At 40.1% G+C, this 20,522-nt stretch overlaps 1 protein-coding gene across 2 annotated transcripts in view; it reads right to left on the bottom strand.

The window, feature by feature from the left end:
* LDLRAD3 (low density lipoprotein receptor class A domain containing 3) overlaps positions 1–20,522 on the bottom strand; it is a 113,474-nt gene that overhangs the window by 80,636 nt on the left and 12,316 nt on the right. Inside the window, exon 1 of one of the 2 annotated variants that reach the window (XM_026850507.1) lies at positions 10,429–10,508. The exons of the other annotated variant lie outside the window; for it this stretch is intronic. The gene's annotated coding sequence lies outside the window, so the exon portion shown is untranslated. Of the gene's footprint in view, positions 1–10,428; positions 10,509–20,522 lie in introns of those variants that run through there. 2 annotated transcript variants of the gene reach the window in all.

Here is a 20,522-nt window from a genome sequence, read left to right as displayed (position 1 = left end):
ACACACTTCAAGCCCTGTAGCACCTCCTGTGCAGAATAACTGAAGTTCAGCTCCTGTTAGATCTACTGCTGCCATCTTGACTGAAAAGCTTTAGCCATGATGTCCACACCTTAATGAAAAAATTTAGACCAAGACAAATCATTTAAGGAATTTTTAGTTTCAAAAAGCAAAACAAACCAAGAAACAACCCTCCAAAAAAGCTATCGAGTCCCTGTTACATTCCACAACTCCTTTAAATAAATGCTATATATACTTCTACCTACTAAATTGAAGCAACATTCCAGGAACAGATACCAGATTTCATTTGTTACTCAGTAAATTGTTCGTTTATAGGACTTCCTTTGTCATACAATAAATTTATCCTCAATGTCCTACTAAAGCAAGGATGTATTTATTACTAACTTTTTCACCAAACAGGAAACAAAAAATGCCGACAGATCAAGTTACTTGCCAACAGCCCTATGCAAGCTTTGCTGCAGAATGGGAACACAGAACTGTGACTCAATCCAATTTCAAAGCAACAGTTCTTTGTCTTAAAACATGCCCTTCATCCAATGTTAGAAGAAAACTGGAGATTACAGACAACAATATCACCAGCACACCTAGAAACTTGTTACATGCATTACTCCATCTCCAAAAAATCCACTGGTGGGTAAGGAACTGTCAAAACAATTGCACATGTGGAACTGTTTTAAATTGTATTGCTCCTTTGCTTCCCTCACTTTGCCAGTCTTCTCTATCGGATACAAAAACCCTCAAAAAAATCCTCAGCGCAGTCATCACCCCCCAGGTCTCAGGAAGGCGCTGTTCCTGCCCGCTCGGCGCAGAGCCCACTGCATGACTCGGGGGCTCTGAGCACGCATGTGAGGAGCAGCAGTGTCACACACACGCACCAGACAGACATGGAAAGGACCAAACTAGATCATCTTGTCCATTTTTCTAATAGGGTCCATACAGATGCAAGCTGTCTGCACAAAACCTGACTATACCGCCTGTTGGCAGGGGCAGAAATTCCTTCAATCTGGCAGATCTGGCTTTCCAATAGTTGACATATTTACCCTGCAGCCTCTTTGACTAATTTTGAATTCAACCCAAATATGAGCTACGCGGATGTGTTCAGTTAAGTAAAGGAGGAAGGGAGGAAGGGGAAAGAAGTAGTCCATTTTCACCGCAACACATTGCTCACTTTAAGCAGCACACCATCTGGGCTGAATAAAAAAAGGGACTCGTGTTTCACTCTAAAGGGGATGGAGTAAAGAAAGTCAATCTGTTTTAGCAACCACTTCCAAAAATGTTAGCATCTAAATATTTAATACTCACTGAAAAAGAATTAGGGAAAAATAAAAGGACAAGTCATACTGAGCACTTCACACTGTATTAAGAAAGCAAATCAAGGGTATCTTTCACAAAAAGCCTTTTACCTGAAAGCACTCCAGAGAACTGTGCACAATACAGAACAGATCACTACTGATAACACTGCTGCCTCTGTATCACTCTCACACGGAAAGTGTAAGAGTAGGCAGTCACCTGGCCAAGGAGGTTTTGAGGAAGAAATAACAGACATTTGTGTGTTCAACACCCTCACGAACAATGCCAGTAACTTCAGCCTCTTTGCAAAATCCTCTATCGCCAAGGATGAAGCATGAACTCGTCACTGCCAAACCTTTGGCATGTTTTTTGTGAGAATCCTGGGATTGTCACTGGATACTTTCAATACATCGCTGCTTCAAGTTTTTCAAATGTGAAAAGAATTATTTTGTTCCAGGCTGGTATGTAGCTGTGAGGCTGAAGGGGTATTTATAATACTTTCCTATCCCATGATGCACACGGTATGCTCCATACTTGAATGAATTCATTCTTTTTTTCTGCTTATCCCCTTGCCAGGTGTAAATCCACACCAGGTTTCATTTCAGCGCACCAGAAATCTGTTCTCACTCTACTGAAATCTGCAACATGGTGTGAAAACAAAAGGAGAGAGACTAGAACAAGTCAGTAGCTGGAATTTGCAGCAAGATAGCATCAAGACGACTCACCTTCAATACCTGCCAGTATTTGCTCACCAGCAAAACACGACAGCTAAAGGAAAGTGAGCGATAACAGCAGACTTTAACAAACACTTTTTGATCTTCCTTCATCATCTTCAAAGACAGCAAATAAGCAGTGCTGAATGACTGCTAGGATACTGTAAGATCTGATTCCTGAGAGGCTGCAAAACTATTTACAAATGCTTACATGCAGGTCCATTTGCATCTCTAAACTTAGCCACTAAGAACAGATGTATTTTATCATACTTTTTATGTTGACATCAAGCATCTGACCCACTCCACATCTACTTTACAATATCTACTAATGCAGATGATACACCCAGAAGAGGAATTCAAAAGCTGAGCATGAAGAAACTCTAAACATTACGCTTTGTCTATAAATTTCAGTTTAACATGTGCATGCATAAACTTCACTGGCAATAGAAGTATGATGTCAGCAAGATAACACAGTGGAATTAAGGTAGACTTGGCTTAACACTCACTGCACTGAAATGGACAGCAGAGCCAATTTCCACTTATGAGAGAACATCAAAGTCAGGACTTCTGCAGCCACCCAGAGTCTGTGGCAAACTTACTCAACCTCCTTACTACACTTCACCCATCGTTAAAATGAAAACAGCGCACTAGTTTTTAAGAGGAAGGTCCTATACTGAATTCAAGTACGTAGGGCATAAAAAGATTGTCCATTAGCTGCACCAAACAGGTAAGGAAAGTACAGTAATGAGGACTAAGTTTACTTTCCATCACTTAAACACCTTTGGTATCACCAAAAAAAATGTTTGCAGCTGCATGTTCATAAGTGTATCTTGTAAATCCCCAGAAATGCTAGATAATCTTCAACTAGGTTTGCTTTCCTATACACTACTGCAGAAAAACAGCACCCCAGTGCACATTCAGGCTGGCTTCAGGAAGCAAAGAACAAGACAAGCTCTCTCTTGCTCTGCCATGAAGGCTCTGACAACACCTAAGCCATCTGTCACAAGTAAAGGACACCTGCCAGTGATTATCTGACAATTTAAATCCCCTTGAACAGTTTTAATCCTTATCCTCCCCTATCTTCATTTAAACTGCCTGATGATTACATTGCTTATGCAACATTAGAACTTATGAGGGTTATTTGTAAATGCAGATTGACAGCTCCACTGCAATACCAGTGCTCAAAAATGTTTCTCCACTGAAGCAGCAGGTAAATTTGTGATTATTCAAGGAACTGCTCACTGTTCAGGTTCAACTTTCCCTCCTTCCATTTTCAACTGTGGTCCATGAGATGCAGTATATTTGATACCTAGCATTTTCAAGATTTAAAATACATAGCCTAGTCAAAAGAACAGAAACTCCTATGGTTACTTCCAATTACACACTAAATATTACCGAGGCAAGTCAAAATCAATGGGGAATCCCTTTTCAGAGCACTAAAGGACAGCTTTTAATTTAGACAGAAAACCTACAGTGGTAGGGAACACAGACTACTACTGGATGCCCATCCTTCACCCAAAAGCTGCCTTTATGGAACTGGAGAGCAATTTACACATGTTGATCTCCATCGTAAATAATACAATATGCATAGAATATCTTTTTCTAAATATCCTACAGTGTTTAAGAAATTGGCACATTTCCTATAGTAGGTGGCTGCATTTCAGCACTTAGTCATGCAAGGACCTAAATTAAATACAATCTTCTGAATCACTCCCTAATAAACAACCAGTTGACTTTTCCTTGCAACACCATGTGCAGGAAGTGAACCAAGGTTAACAGGCTTATTTTAATCCTACTGCCTTCATGGTTGGATTCTATATTTGGGGAACCGGGCATTTCACTAGAGCCCCCACATCTGCTTGTCTCCAGTGCAGCTGCTTGATCACACACCAAAAATACATACATCTCCTAGGACCGCGGGCTCTCGGCACCGTTAGCGTGGTGGAAGAGAAACAGGCTATGAGACATTAACAGGAGAGTGAACAAAGCTCCAAACTAGTACAAGTTCAAACAGAAAACGGAGGTGGAGAGTAGGAAGAAATACTTAAGATTACTGAACAGGGTGTACCTTGAAAGAGAAGCATTCCCCAAGGAAGAGGTCAAAAGGAGATTATACACTGTTCTTACCCAAATTACAGTTACCCAACCAGATCGCTTCCTTACAGAAGTGAAAGAATATATCTTATTCTTAATACCTTTGAGGAATGTATTGCTATAACACCACCCGAAGGACTACATTGTTTTTGTCTTCACAAAAATAAAAGACTACAAGATTTAAGCACAGAAGACCTACAGCAGATCTTGGGACAGAATTTAGATTTCATGAACCCAGTCTCTGCTTTAGCACTATACTTGTAATTACTTGCCAACAGGAGTGTTTTTATCAAACAGCTGTACCTAAGAGAAATTAAATGAGGGGTAGGGGTGAGGGAGGACACAACAAGGCTGTGTGTCTCATCACACTACTGTGGTCTCCTGACATCTAGGCCAACTCTTCCTGACATTCTGCCTGGAAAACACAAAGATCATGCCTGAAATGTGACAGCAGCGAGACTGAGACCAATTCATTCACTTACGAGTTTAAGAATTTAACTCCAAGAAGTACATATGGTGCTCCAGACAAGAACAAAGGAATGATGGAATTGAGCCCTTTTTATCCCCTGGTGAATAACATTTATGATGCTTTGCAAGGCAATGGAGTCATCACATGGCTATCTTTCTCCCTAATTTTTGTTAATGGGGACTCCTGGATGCTCATGGCAATAGGGGTCAGTACATGACCCCCAACTTCTTTTTTGACTATAGTGGCCACATGAGTAAATGGTTATCTTTACCAAGCAGTTTCCCCACCCTGCTTGCTGCCCTCAATCCCCCAAGATAACTTACAGTAGAAGACCAACTCGGACTGACTCATCCGCCCATCTCCTACAACAAGATCAATACTACAAATTTAGGATTGTTTTGTTTATCCCAGACTCCTCTCCAGTTCCCTCCCCCTTCAGTGATTTTAAGCAAACTATGAAAACTATTACTGTCCAATGAATTAGAGTGCCCTTACACAGAACCCTCCAATAATTAACATCCTCTGGAATGGAAACATTTTCCCCAGTTATGTGTTCCTCATGCTCTCAGAAGAGCTTAGCTATTATCTCCGGGCACTTAAACGGAAAGTTAACACAGTCCAGAATAAAAAACTGATATACAAAGAACGTATTTCATCAATTGTCATCTTCAGGTTATTGAACAGTGACTCTCTTTTAACTGTTTTATCTTACACCCACAGGTCCTTACTATATTTCTGATCTTCCAAAAGAGCAGAAGACACTGTAACAAAAAAAAAAAAAAATCCACAGCAGTGCATCTGAACAAAAGCAGGCAGCTCACACATACACAGACCCCCCCTGGAAACACCGAGTCCAGAGGGAAGCTACTCTCTAACAGAGGAAAGCTGGCCAGTTACTGTCTCCACATCAGCTCCACGATCAGGTGCTTAATCACTTCAACTTCCACGCAGCTTAAAGCCAGGTATACATTCGTGCATCTTGGTAAGCAGAATGAGGCGAGAAACAGAAGGGATTGCTGCACAGTTGCTAGAGAAGTCCACAGGTTCTTCAATTTATTTAAGTAATGTGCACAGTTAGCAAAGAAAAGTGAAAAGGTAAGACCAGCAGACTTTGGGGGATTCTTTTTGTTTCTGCTGCACCAGAAGCTCACATTTCATATTTCAGTATGGCAGCGCACAGTTATTTATAGACCATTAAGGCTTTCAAGCAGCAGTCAGTGACAACCACTGACTTGTGGCTTTCAGTCTTCATAAGATACCTCCTTCAGCACAGTGCTTTGAATCACCGGGCAGCAGCATTCCTCCCTTGAAATCACTCCTAGCAATTTATCAGCTCTACTCCAAACACCAGCACGTTAACAGGACCACTTCTCTTTCTACTTCTTAGGAGAAGGCACTGCTTCTGAAGGCACAGTTCTGAGTACAGACAGATTATTTGGAATTTCAGCTTCAGCATCAGAAAACAGCAGTCACCTTCACAGGCTGTGACAGACTTGCCTGTTTCTGAAACAGCTCTGGCTCTCCTGGCCCAATGAGTGCCAACAGTTTGGCTTAGACCACTATCGAGTATCACAGTGTCATTTCCCAAGAGAGACACCGTTGCATGGAACTTTGCTTTGACTGCAATCAGGTTAGTGTCTGATGTATAACCCTTTTCCAGATGTTCCCTGGCTAGAAATAGATACTTCCTGAATTTAACTTCAAGCTTCAACTTGATGGAAGAACAGGAGAGTACAGGTGTCAAAAAGATAAGCAGTATAAATACACATCAAGAAATACAACTAAGCATCTCAATGGGGATAGGAACAAAAACAGCAAGAAAGAACAAAAAACTTAGATGTAACTTCTATATTCAAATATACTAAAAGCAAAGTGAATCCTATTGATTGTATACCCCCCAGACTCTGTAACTTTCAACACACTTCTCGATAAAAGACAGAATCTGTGTACATAGAAAAGAATTCAACTTCTTCATGAACAGTGTATATAATACATTCATCACTATATACTGGCTACTCCACAATGAAAGGCAACAGTAAGTCACCTTATAGATCACACTACAAACTACAGACACCTGCAGAGTACAGAAAAGATAACTGGTTTTAGCCTCTCAGAAGAAAGTATTTTATTTTGTTTTGCTCAGCCTCTCTACCTTTGAGGAAAGATTTCTCTGCAGAACCCTTATGATACAGTTAGGTGTATTCTCCTCTTGGACAGATTCAGACCATGCTTTGAAGAGACAGTAAATAGAGTTATACCATAGCCAGTGTGAGATGAATACAAGTGCAAGTACCTGACACAGTGAAGAACCTCAGATTAGTCTGCCAGTTGTGCCTTAAGCCTGGATTTGAAAAACTAAGCAAGGGCTAGCTTTGCCTCAGTAAACTTTATGATCTATTGATATCATCTGTCATCCCATGGACAACACTGCTGCATCTCACCAAACTGAGCATCTGGTCATTTGCCACTAGTCACCCTGAAAACACAATCGAAATTATTCTCAACAGGACACAGATGCAAAGAGAGTAAATAGAGAGTAAGTAAACTCAGTCTCGTTTCTCATGTCCCAAACTACCATCAATATCAAACTCTCCCCTGTGTATGACTGCAGAAAATCTTGGATTTGTAGACCTAATGCTCAAATTACTACCCACTATCATTTTGGAAGATAAAAAACACTTGATTTTCACAGCTTTTAAATGTCAGCTTATTTAGAACAGAGATTTCAAATAATTTCTAAAGAAACAGCACTGTTGTGGGTTGCAACCTCAGCTCTAGCTGCTGGTCTGAACCACTGCAGGAACCAAATCCATCTTTTATCAGGGCAGACAAGAGGAGCTGACTGGAAAGCTAAATGATACCAAGCACAGCCAGGGAAATGTTTACATTCTTTTGTCTACAACAGCTCTTAATGTCGAAACTCCTCCTCTAGCAGTCTCATCTCACTGCTTACTCTGCCGATAAAGAGTAAGAGAAATGTACTCATGGACAACATTCACCTCGAGATAAGATTTCCAAGCTGAATCTTATCTTTTTTCTTCAACAGGAGGAAGTCTGACCACTAATCCCGAATGGCCTACTGATAGGAAAAAAAAAAAAACAAAAAACAAAAAACACCAACAGTCTCATATAGACAGATAAACACCTTGAAGGTGGGAGGAGTGCTACTAATAATTTTTAGTTTATGCAAGGATCTTTCCTAGGGATTGAACACAAATTTGCCTTTATCTAACAAGTTGCTGAGACAATTACATTCTGTCTCCAAAACACAATAAAACATGAAATTTTAAAATGCTCTCCCAATACAGGGCCTAATCAGTCACCTGTAAATCCAGTCTTTAAACATTCATGTGAAATGAAACCAAACTGCTACATACAGATCTGTCTATAGTTACTTTCTGCTGTTACATGCCCAGGTTTTAGCTGCTTGGTCTCTCAGCAAACACAGCCTTCTTTGTCTAACATTCTCCTTGGCAACATGATACTTCCGACACATCACCCAGTGTAAATCATAAGCTTGTGAACCAGTAAGGACAAGTGGCAGAACTGGACAGTAAATCTTGTACAAAGTGAACACCAAGATTAAAAAAGAATGTATCATTCAATTAAATGATCAGAAGAGCAAGAAAGGTAATAAAGAATGACAAAGTTCAAACTGACATTATATTTGGGATTTTGCAGCATGACTGCAGAACCAATAGAAATCCTGTCAGTTCAGTTCAGATACATGCTGGCAAAGGAACATCTGTCCAGCTAATACCTACCAAGCTGCAGGTTCAGAACAAAAGTGAATTCAATGTCTGAAATTAATCAAATTTAAAGGAATAACCTGTAACAACAGAAGTGATGAATAGAAATTCCATTTAACAATGAGTACCTTGGGGTTTTTTTGGTTTCTAACAGTTGGGGCTTAGGTTTAAATTTCGTCACACAATACTCCATGTCAATAAAAACCTACCTAGCACAATTAAATTCAAGTTTCCCAATCACAGAATCTAACCTTTACTTTCAAAGATCAAAGGTTTTTAATTGCTCTTTGAGACTTGTTTCTGCAAGGACTTTTTTTGCATTATGCAGATGCAAGGGGTCATAAAAGGCTGCTGTTAATTACATTTTCTTACTTAAAAACATGTATTGAATTACCTGTATTTAAGGGCCTTCAGAAATTATGGTTAGCTGTGCAAACTCTGGGATGTTCAGCCTTACTAGCTGGGCAGATTCTTTTAGGTCTTACACACAATGTAAGAAAAATCTCACAGTCGTTCTGTCTGGAGAAAACAACTGAATTTACTATTAGTTTATTTCTGCAAATGCAGGTGCTACCTCAAGCTTTTCTGTCGTGCCATACAACAATGACTTAAAAGGGTGCTCCAATGAGAAGTAATCACAAGGAGCGGCAGCTTTTAGCTGTGAGGCTGTAAATATCAGTGTTAATTCTCTGAAAAAAAAAAAGTTTCTAGAATGTCAGTTGCTCTAGAAGCTTTTCAATATGGCAGTAAAGTATACTTATATAGTAACTTATAGGCAAAAAAGCACTGAAGTCCTTTGGAGTTGGTAGCTGATACTGGACATGCTATCACTCCCTACATCTCAGCATACAAAAGCAACAATGCCCAAACATGCAGTAAACAAAAATATGGAAGGGGAGGAGAGGATGGGAAAAGCAGTAACTATGAAGGAGATGAAATCTTGTCCCTCGGCAGGATGCTGAGGAGGTATCCTCTTGCCTCTTCTCCAGTAAGTAGTCACTTAGCACTTATATTTAGTATTTCTGCAGTCTTCTTTCCCACTACACAGATCACACAGAGAATCAACCTCTGCAAATGAATGCAGTTTAAACAAGAGCTATGTATTTTAGGAAAAAAAAATATAAACAGAAACTGTTAACTGGTAGGCAGAAGCATGTTCTACCCACTGAGGAAAAAAAACCCAAAAACCTAAACCAAAAAAAACAAGCTCTGCATCTCCAGATACTTTTAGAGTTCAAATATGTAAGGTGATGACAGTACAGAATGATATTCTTGGTCAGTGACAGAAGCACTACATCAAACTGACCATAGCTAACCTATAGTCTTTCTCAGGGTAAACTAGATAATCTAAAACCAAAACACTTCTGCCATTTTCAACTCCAACAGACATCACTTATTCTAATAAAGTTGCTTGCCCTTAACAACTATGCCACAATTCCTTATTTAAGCAGTGAAAGTTTAAGAGCAGTAACTGTCTTGGCAGCTGCACATCAAAGTCTTCTCCAGTAAGGAAAGCTGCTTGTCAGAACCAGACACGCCATGCTGTGTCCCAGCAAGCATGCAGGGGATGAAGACTGGTATCCCATGCTGACATCTTACTGGTGAACCACCATCTGACACGTGGGCTAGAGGCAGAACATGCAGGGTTCTGAAAGCAAACTCGCTGCATAAGCACAGTGGCAAAAGCAAAACAGGATGAAGTTATGATAATGATATCATCCTGATGATATCAGGAGAGTAACTCAGGCATTTAGGTCTGACTGCATGTCAGTACAGCACATCAGGAGGGGTTGTAAGCTGTGGTATTGGTAACAAGGGGAGAACTTGGGCTGTACTGCTACATTAAAAGGCAACACCTCGGAAGGAGCCTGCAACACAGCTGGGATGTGAGGCTCTGCAGAGGGGCCAAGTCCAAGAAGGGCCAGGATGCAGGCCAAGGTAACAAAACAGACCATCAACAATGTCCTTAACAATAAAAGACAAAAAACTCATAACCTCTCACTCAATAACACCGAACTAATTTCCAAGCGTTAGGAGACTGATGACAGATAACCTCGATTTTAATCTAGACAGACAGATCTGCAGACTTCCCTACCCTGGGAAAGCAACTCAGATCCTTCTTTGAAGTCCTGCCCTTGGAACAGAAAACGAGGAGACCAGAAACCTCTCTCCTGAGGCTCCTAAAAAAACTGGAAGAGCAACAAGAATGTTCTTCCAAGCAATACCTCGAAGCAACAGATAAAATTAGGAGAAGAATTAGCAGAAGACAAGAGTGAAAGAAAGGCAACAGTTTAAGAGGAGAGCGACTGCATTAGGTGCTAGTGACAGCACACAGGGAGCAACAGATGCATTACTTGGAAATAGACAGCCTCTTTGAATAGGAATGCAAATACAACAGAGATAAGGATCAGACTGAAAAGAGGGCATACAGGAAGCCCACTCGAGTTGGGTGACAAAACATGGTGCAAAGTGAACTTAGAACATCCCTGCATCTTCAAAGGGAAAGACAACTCCTTCTTCTCCAGCTGCAATGATAATGCAGAAACGGACATACACATCTTCAGAAAAAAGTTTCAACTTAACAAGACAAACTAGAACCTTGATTTCAGAGGACTGCCAGGCTGGTTTATAATCAGCCAATTTTCATCCACCCTATATTGAAAACCTGCCATACCATGGCACAGCCGCAGCAACACCCTTTAGACGGTGGTCAAGGACCTCACACCACACTCACAATATTTTGAGGATCATTGCTAATATACTGGTCTAATTCAATACCGAGACACCACAGGACACAAGCCTCTTCAAATGTCATGCCCTAGGTATATTTAAAGAGCTTTTGCCCTTGCTTTACACTTGAGAGGTTTCTTTTCTAAAAGACAGTGTGCAATTTGTCTTTTTCCCATAGCTCTGGTCACCTGTCCTCTAGCAGGCAAGCCTCAAAGAGAGTTAAGTGGGGGCAGAAGATGGGGCTCAGGAATGACAGATGTATACAAGTGGTTAGTTATCTGAAGTTGGGAATTTCCCATAATCACTACCAGAGACCTAGAAAATAATCACTTCAAGTGAAAAATAACAGCCTTTACAACCACCTACCTAAAGCATGATTTTCTCCCATTCAAACTGAGCTCTTTGATGTGCTTTATACAGTAATAATAAAAATTTATACAGAAGATAAAGTGACTCAGTATTTGCTGCACAGATTAGATTTCTGCTGCTTTCTGTAAGTAAATCAATAATAGAAAAATAAATGGCATTTGCATTTTGTCAATGGGAAACATGCTGTTAAGAAGATACATAACAGGGATTATATTGAAGTGAGAGGCTCATTCTTTTCACAACATTTTAGTTTCACCTTATTTATTGCACTCATTCATAGTACCAGAAGCCCTAGCCGAGAGGAACCATGTTTTTCCACTGCAGAGGAACACAGAGTGCCCCCACGCAGACGGGATGTTAATGCGGGTGCATAGTGCTGCTGTGCAATCTTTCTGCAAGGCACTGGTGACCAATTCTTTCCAGCACATACTGTCACAGCAAAACACCATCCATGCACTATATATATATATATATATATATATATATATATATATATATATATTTTACAAACTGCCTTCGAGCTAGGAGTAAAATCAGGGGTTTGTTTGCAATATAGGCATCTTGGATTTTGGCTCTTTCAACAGTTGCTCTGTTTAACAGCACAGTGAAGACTGAAGACTAATAGAATGAATATACGCAGAGGAAGACTTATCAAAAAGCAGAAAAACTTTTGATACGTGCATGAGAAAAAATGAACGTTTCCCCAGGAGCACTGGAGGCAATTGTGGTTAACGTCTCTGGAAAGGGCCACACAAGAAACAGTTCAGGATTTAGTCTATGTGGTATACCAGCTTTCTTCCTTTTCCAATTTTTTGCTTCTTGATTCATGCCAATTCTGCTTCCGTTATTTCCTAAAATCCTCTGAGGAGTTTCCAATAAAGAAAACTAATACCTGCCTGTTAGAAGTCTAATCTGGCCTTGAAAGTAAAAAAATAAAATAAAATAAAAATGCCAGCCTACTTGTTCTGGTTTCAGCTAGGATAGAGCTAATTTTTTTTTTTTTTTTTCCTTCTTAGTAGCTAGAATAGTGCTGTGTTTTGGATTCAGTATGGGATTTGGCATGAGAAGAATGTTGATAATGCAGTGATGTTTTTAGTTGTTGCTAAGAAATCAAGGACTTTTCAACTTCCCATGTCCTGACCACACATAGGTGCACAAGAAGCTGGGGGGAGCACAGCCAGAGCAACGGACCCAAACTGGGCAGGGGAATATTCCATATCCTGTAACAATCATGCTCAGTGTATCGATGAGGGCTGCTGGGAGCTGGGGCTCTCACTTCTGGGACTGTGATTTTGGGATTCTCACTTCTCTGGGATCACTAGCTGGGAACAGGCTGGGCATCAGTCAGCGGGCAGTGAGCAATCACATTGTGTGCTACTCGTTTGTATTTTCTATTATTACTATTATTATTTTTATTTCAATTACACTGTTTTTATCTCAACCTATTTGTCTCCTTACCCCTACCCCTTCAATTCTCTCCCCCATCCCCCAAGCAGGGGAGGGTGAGCAAGCAGCTCATGGTGCTTGTCTGACCACTGAGTTTAAACCACACCACTACTCAGAGTGCCTATTAGAAAAAAAGTCTTAAAGAGAAGCATCCCAGTGCACTCTAGTTAAGAAAGAATAAGCCTTTCTATACTTCAGCCCCTAATCCAAATATTTTGGGTGTCTCACCTGAGCCACTTGGAGCTTCCAAACCTAGATGTGTTTTACTCAGATGGGTCAATTCTGGGACAAATTACAAGTTAACAGAAATTACTAAGTTTTTGATTAACTATAAAACCATTCTTGCCTTTCAAGGCTTTTTTTACGTCAGTATTCTTCCACTGAGCCAAATAAAAATTCAGGAGATCTCTAAAAACTTGCTATAACCCCATGCACCATTTTGCTGGTTAAACAAACTCTGATAGCTCCACATTCCTCCTGGCATCCATCATATTTATGTATGCTACAAAGTGTACTTTCTGCAGAAGCTGGGGCAAAGACATGTCCAGACAGAGAGTACCAAACTGGCAAATGCTCCGAGGGCTGTGGAGCAACCTGATGAGCTGAGGAATCACTGACAGAAGGTACATAGATGGGGACCTACAGAAACAGACAAGATCTCAGGAATTTCATGGAAATTTTCAACAAAGACAAAAGTCTGTAATAGCTCAGTAACCCCAAGAACTCAAGATGGCCAGGCAAAGACAATGCTTCTACATATTCAGTAGTAAAGTTTTTATTTTCAAAGTGTATATCTACTCAGCTCCATGACAGGATATGTTTGTTTTCACACAAAACCCAAACTGAAACTTCGGATACACTAAGTTTATAGATTTGGCAATCTTTTTTGCAAGGTTCTAGGGCAGCAAACATTACCAGTTGCAGTAGCACCTGAGACTGGCCATAGCAGAAGTTCCTGAAAGCCTTGATGAATACACTAATGAAACAGCAGTTTCAGCATGTTGCCATTAAGGGTTAATCTTGAGTCTCATTGGCTATTCCCATAAATACCAACCCAGCAGATATAATTGCAAAGCAGGTATATTTGGCTCCAGTCACTCTGTCAGTTTAGCAGCAACTAATGTCTGAAAATTGCAGGGTGTAAATTTAGCATAGTGGGTCTCACATACTGTGCTTTTTCACTGGTAGAGACTGTATTTGATTAATCAGACTTAAAAGAAAAATATTACACATTATGAAAGCTTGTCTATTTTTCCCCTTATCTCTGGAAAGAAAGAAATATGAAAAAAACATAGTGTATTGACTGGATAATGACAAAGGCAGCACAGCTCAAACTGTGCATTCTGAATTTCAGCAGTCGTTTCTTTCAGGTCAATGAGCAGAGAATTGCTAGTGCCAAGCAGTGCCAAGACTTTTGCCAAGCAGCTATCAAATCTGGGTAAGATAAGGCAAGCAGAAAGAGACATCTCTAGAATACAAAGACAACTCGAACATATTTTCTCTTTAACAACCACGTTCAAATTTCCTTTGCAGCCCCAGGGAATCAGCAGCTGGCTAGCTCGAACTGGCTCTCCACTACCACTGACGCATTTGCACCTTCCTTTCCGTCCTTCCCACACACTACAAGTTCAGAAGACAATGAAAACTGTACATAATTGATATTTTTAAGGATGCTCTGGTAGGTAATATATAGTGCTAGACTGACAGCCACTGCCATCAAAATAGACCACTAGTATAACACATACGGGCGCTAGACAAGGTTTTTCCTACTCCCTGTAACACAAGTGTGCAACGGCAGCGACCACGCAAAGCAGCGTCCAGTCTTTGCGTTTCCATGAGCCATTATGTCTGCCCATCACTGCTGTTAATAATAACTAATTATTACTTGACAGAACCAGGACTCAATCCACTTGCAGCCCATACTGGCTGCTGCTCATTTGGGTTTAGATTTCCTAACAATGCACCTAAGCAGACCTACTCCAGACTTACTAAGGTTACGCACTCCAGACTTACTAAGGTTTTCGGTCTCGCAGCACCAGAGCTGCTGCCACACATACCCACACTTTTAAACACATAAGCCCATATTTAAGAGAATGGCCATCTTGCTGAACATTCAAAATGTGTTTTTCTCCTGGAGAAAACCTGAACTGAAGATGCTTGGGAGCAATAAATATCCTTAAAAAGTCACCTGAGATTCTTCATAGACTCATTTAATTTTGATTCCCAGCTACTGCAATAATTTCTACTTTTCTTAAAAGACAAGCTGACACAATCTATTCAGGTCTTCCATCAAAGAGTTACAGAGTCACAGCTCCCACCCTCCCAGTTGGAAAGCCTGGTAAACTGCACTTATCCATACACTGACGTTTTCTCTCTTCTCTGAATCCTCTTCATTAGGATCAGAGGAACAGGCCTCATGGGTGAGGTACAAAGCTCTCTGAGCTAACAGACCCTGCTATAACTTTGGAAAATTAAACATTTCAGAAAGAGATCACATACTTCAGGCAAGAGGCAAAGCAAATGGAAAAAAAATAAAATAAAAAAAAAATTAAAGAGAAAAGGCTTTCCTCCTACAAAACAAGCAGGAGGGGGTTTTCATTTAACACAATTATCTTCCCTAAATTTTCTTTTCACTTACACTTCCCAAAACTGGCAAGTTACTGAAATATATGGAGATCGGTACTTCAGCTTTAAAAAAAAAAAAAAAAAAATTCACTCTGACAAAGGCAAAATATTTGGATAAGAAAATGAATCCTGCACTTAGATCACAGAGACCATGAATTTGGGATCTTTTTTATTCTTGTTTTTATTGCAAACAAACAAAAAAAGTCACTGTCCTTCAAGATGCTTCCAAAAAAAGGTGCTTTCCTCTTTGTAAAGACCCAGTCACAGCAACTGAACAGGACAGCTGTAGCATCCTGTGAGCAGGAGACATTATACACTAGACGATGACAGTAAGCCATACCACCTAGGACACAGGATAAGCACCATCACAAGAGACAGGTGATGTCATTGGATAACCCGTGACCTCAGATATTACACAGTACATCAGGATATCCTCTTCTCATTAACACTCATGCAACACTCATGCAAGTGCCTCCCAGACCCATTCACTTCAGACAGGCCTGGTTTGCCAGTATGTAAGAGGATGCTCATCATTCATTGTAACGTAAAAGTAAATTCCTTGCATTCAAGAACTAGAAAAAATTAGTTTTGTGAAAGACATCAACTCAGCCACATTCTCCACTGGAAGAAAGCCTGACTGCATCTCACACTGCTTCATGTGAAACAAGATTCCTGTGACCCTGGCGACCAGCACAGAGGAAAGAGAATAGCTGACAGTCAGGTGTGGCTGCCTTAGCAATATTCATTAATAATTCAACTGTTAATGGCCATGTAACTGGAGTGGTTGCTGAAGAAATGAACTGAAAGCACTTCTCTCTTCAGACATCTTCGCATTCTACTTAAGCAACAGGGTTCCCCTTTTGTTCAAGGGTTAGTCCCTTTTAAAAAGGAAAAATGTGTAAAGGTCAATTAATACGATTCATTTAACTTAAATTTTTTAATCTCTAAAAAAAGGATTAATATGATTACTATAGGTCTTCCCATCTTCCTAACCTACTATGCAATTAATTTTCACATATTCCAACACAATAGTCTGTAACACAGAAAGGAAAGATTTATGCACTCCTGCTTTGCTGCAAGATATATATATATATATGGATATTTCTGATTCAGGAAGTTAACACAAAAATATTACTTTTGACATATACACTGACCCATATTCTGTGAACTAGCTGAAAGTATAAAGGGAAAACTGAGAAACAGGAAACATAATGCAATGCTAAAACTTGCCCAGGACTCTAGCACCAAACAACTTCATTCCTGGTAAACACAACACAAGCTGTAGGTATCTCACAAAGGAGATAATGTGGCTCAGCCAGCAGCACTGAAATTATCCACTAGTTCTTTGCACTATGGCTGTGTTTTCTCCCGATCTCCAAATAAATAAATTTAAAAATAATACTGTATTAACTGCATTACAGATGATGACTGAAAAAACTTAACTGAAATGTTACCACCACCAAATAGCACTAGTTCATCCCATGCGTCAACTCAAAAGGATACCTGAACATGTCTGCGATACAATATTCCAAGCACACACATGCTTAAGGTGATGATGAAAGTTCTTGCTTCCTTTCTACTTATGAGGTAGCTAAGATTACCCATATGATCAGAACTTCATCTATAACATGCTGACTCCAAAGAGGAGGGTGCAACACACAAACAACATGTAGCAGTGGCAACACAGGTCAAGGCAGCTAGATGGAGGCTGTAAAGATACAACCAAAAATCCAATGGCAAAGAAATGAGCTCTCTGGGGAAAATTAATTTCTTACTTTCTCTAAAAATCTACTGCCAATGATACAGAGTATGTTCCATCAGTCAGGAAGGTTCATCCCAAAGGCAGTAAGACTTTCTCACAGAGATTGCTGCCAGCAAGGTAACTTTGCAGCTTTGTTACTGGCATTATCTGAGTGCCCATTAAGAATTTCTCAGTGTATGTGAGAACCCTGTAAACAACAGGTTTCAGGAAGGGCCAGACAACACTGACACAATAGGCTTGGGTACCTTGGACAACATTTCTCACCAGGCACAGACATAGCAGATTGTCATGTCATTCACAGTGACTGCCACAGATGGGTGACACAGCTTTACCGGTATGTCAACGTACCTTCTGTACTTCAGAAGCACCTTGTCAGCAAGAAGCACATGCTAACAGAGATGCTTTGTGATCATACACTTATTTAGCACAAAAAAATTTTGCATGGCAAGATGAAAACCACAGTAAAACGTTAAATGTATAGACAGAACAAGCTTCCTTCCCCTCATGCGTCCCCAAACAGAGCATAAAACTCAAGCGTGCCACTAGAAATCAAAACCCAATTACACCTTCCCCATAGACCAACCCAAGTCTTTATTCCTCCTCCTGTTGCACCAGTTTTACATTGGAATTGCTCCTCTGAAACTTAAAATCTCACTAGTGAAAAAGGACATACAATCAAGCATTTTGTTTGTGGAAAGTGAGGCTTTAAGCCACAATACTCAGACCTTAAAATTACTATTTTCCCCTTCTTGAGAAAGGTCTACAATAATTTTTTCTGTGAGACATTAAAGAACAGATTTCAGAACATACTGCGCAGGTACATTACTGCTTAAGAAATCCTAGCCACAATGTATTCAATTCAAACTCTAAGGTTTAACAACTCCTCCATGGAAAACTATTCACTCAAAGAAGTAGTCTTTAGGGAAATCCCACAAAGCAGCTTAGCAACTGATGTGCTTTCCAAACCTTGCCTGAATGTGAAGACATCAGAACACCTCAAAACAAAAGAACTTACTAGAGAGCTAGGTTGTCAATTCATTTTTATATTAATAGCAGTTTAAAACAATTAACGCACCGAAACATATCCATGTAAGTTCATTCAAAGAGGAGAAGAATCTGGACACAGAGCCTCAAAAATGTATAAATATAGTAATAAAATAATTCTTGATATAAGTTTAAGATAGAACTGAATCTATTTGGAAACTATGTATGTTTATACAAAAATATGTATGTTTGTACCAAAAAAAAAAAAAACAACACCACATTCCCTTCTAATGTCTCCTTGGCAAACCAGACTCAGATGAAGGACATGCTCCAAGAGACTCTGTGCTGGTTTTAGGATGTACCACAGCCTCTGAGAACATTTTGCATTGCCAAACCCTTCATAGGTGTTAAATGGTACAACAATGTAAAGATGATAGATGATGTCCCAAATGATGAGAAAGTGATCAGAAGATAGTATGATTAAAGTCCTGTTGTAGCTACTTACCTTTGGACCTTCGTCCAACAAAGGGGATGAAAGATGATGTCCTGGGTTCAGCTGAGACAGAGTTCACAAGCAGCTGGGAGGGGTCACAGCCAGGAGAGCTGACCCAAAATAGCCAAGGGGCTATTCCGTGCCATAGGATGTCAAGCTCAATACGAACGGGGGCAGCTGGCCATGGTGGGGGGAAGAGGGATCATGGCCCCAGAACCAGCTGAGCATTAGGTGGTGAGCAACTGCATTGTACATCACTCACTTTATACATCCTTTCATTAGTATTATTGTTATTACTATTTCTTCTCTCCTTCTGTTGTCCTACTAAACTGTCCTTATCTCAACCCATGCAGTTTTACCTTTTTCTTCCGATTCTCCTCCCCATCCCATCATGGCAGGGCAAGCAGCCATATGGTGGTTAGTTGCTGGCTGGGCTTAAACCAGGACAGATGCTTACAGTAGCCCTAGGGGATAAAATATATAAACCAATAGTTCTTCCCCAACTCTCATTTCTAGGTATTCAAGACTGATACTGCACTGCTTCCTCTTTTGTATTTTAGTTCATATCTTAAACAGAACAGAATATCTTAAACAGAAGAGACTATCCTATGCTACTAAAAACAAGCACCACATATTTTCCAGGACATCTATTTTAAAGTTCCCCTCTCTAGTGTTCAAATTGCTGCCAGAAGAGAAATCTGCCATAGTCCACCTGGGAGACTGGAGGCACTCGCCCACTTGCAATCAGGAATCGGTGCAAAGAGAACCTGCATAATTCCAAATTCACCTCTGATGCTACAATTTAACATACATTCCTCATATAAAGAAAGCAAAATACAACCGCAACAGTCATCCACTCCAAAACTATGTATTCCCGTTATGAATAAAACCACCAGAAAACCACCAGAGAGAGCTCACAAGTGATTCAAAGAGAGAATACAAAAGGGACAACTGAAATAACCTTCTCAGCCAAGCTTAGAGACTAGAGACAACAGCGTCAGACAAAAGTAGCAGACCTTTAAGCACTAGCAGGAAGAAAAGACAGTAGTCCAGGAGAATTCTCTCTATCCAAACAAGTAAGAAGAAAGAGAAGTGACATACAGTGACAGTGTGTTGTATGTGCAGGGCTAAGCCCTCCAACACCAGCCTGTCTGCAGTTCTGCCTTTCCTGGACATGCTGCTGATGCAGAAAGAAATCCACAACCCTATCTGATGCTGTTTGCCCCACTCTTTTTGTAAGATCCTGCAGTTTTATTGTGGCCCTAGGGCAAAGCACCCATGGAAGAAGAGTGAAAAAATATGTGGACAACTCCCCCATGAAATGTTGGTAAAAGCAGTGAAGTGGAACTGACAGCGGAAATGTACCATTTCTTAGCATCCTACTTACCAAATCAATCAGAAATCAGCTCCAGCAATTAAGTGATAATGAATTATTGATGACACACACTGTGGGGAATGGAGCACTTATCAGCATTTATGAAACTAAAGAAACTGAGGTGGGTAAGTGGTATCTCCATTTTAAGTAAGGCAGACAGCACACAATTTGCCTGATGTTATGCACTGCCAAAGATCACTGTTACCTCTAAGACGTTATCTTAGTTCTATTTATTTGTACATGGTCACACAAGACCTCGATTTGTGTCCCACTATACCCACGTGTAAAAATTCCCATTTCATGAGAGGCACAGTAAGCACTCCATGTACAAAATTCAGTAATTTCAGCAACCACATCTTACCGGCTTTTTTTTTTTTTTTTTTTTTTTTTTTTTTTTTTTTTTTT

This window comes from Athene cunicularia (genome assembly GCF_003259725.1).
Source record: "Athene cunicularia isolate RWA chromosome 5 unlocalized genomic scaffold, athCun1 chr5_part2, whole genome shotgun sequence".
Classification (NCBI taxonomy): Eukaryota; Metazoa; Chordata; class Aves; order Strigiformes; family Strigidae; genus Athene; species Athene cunicularia.
This window is presented reverse-complemented; position numbering and strand designations above follow the sequence as displayed.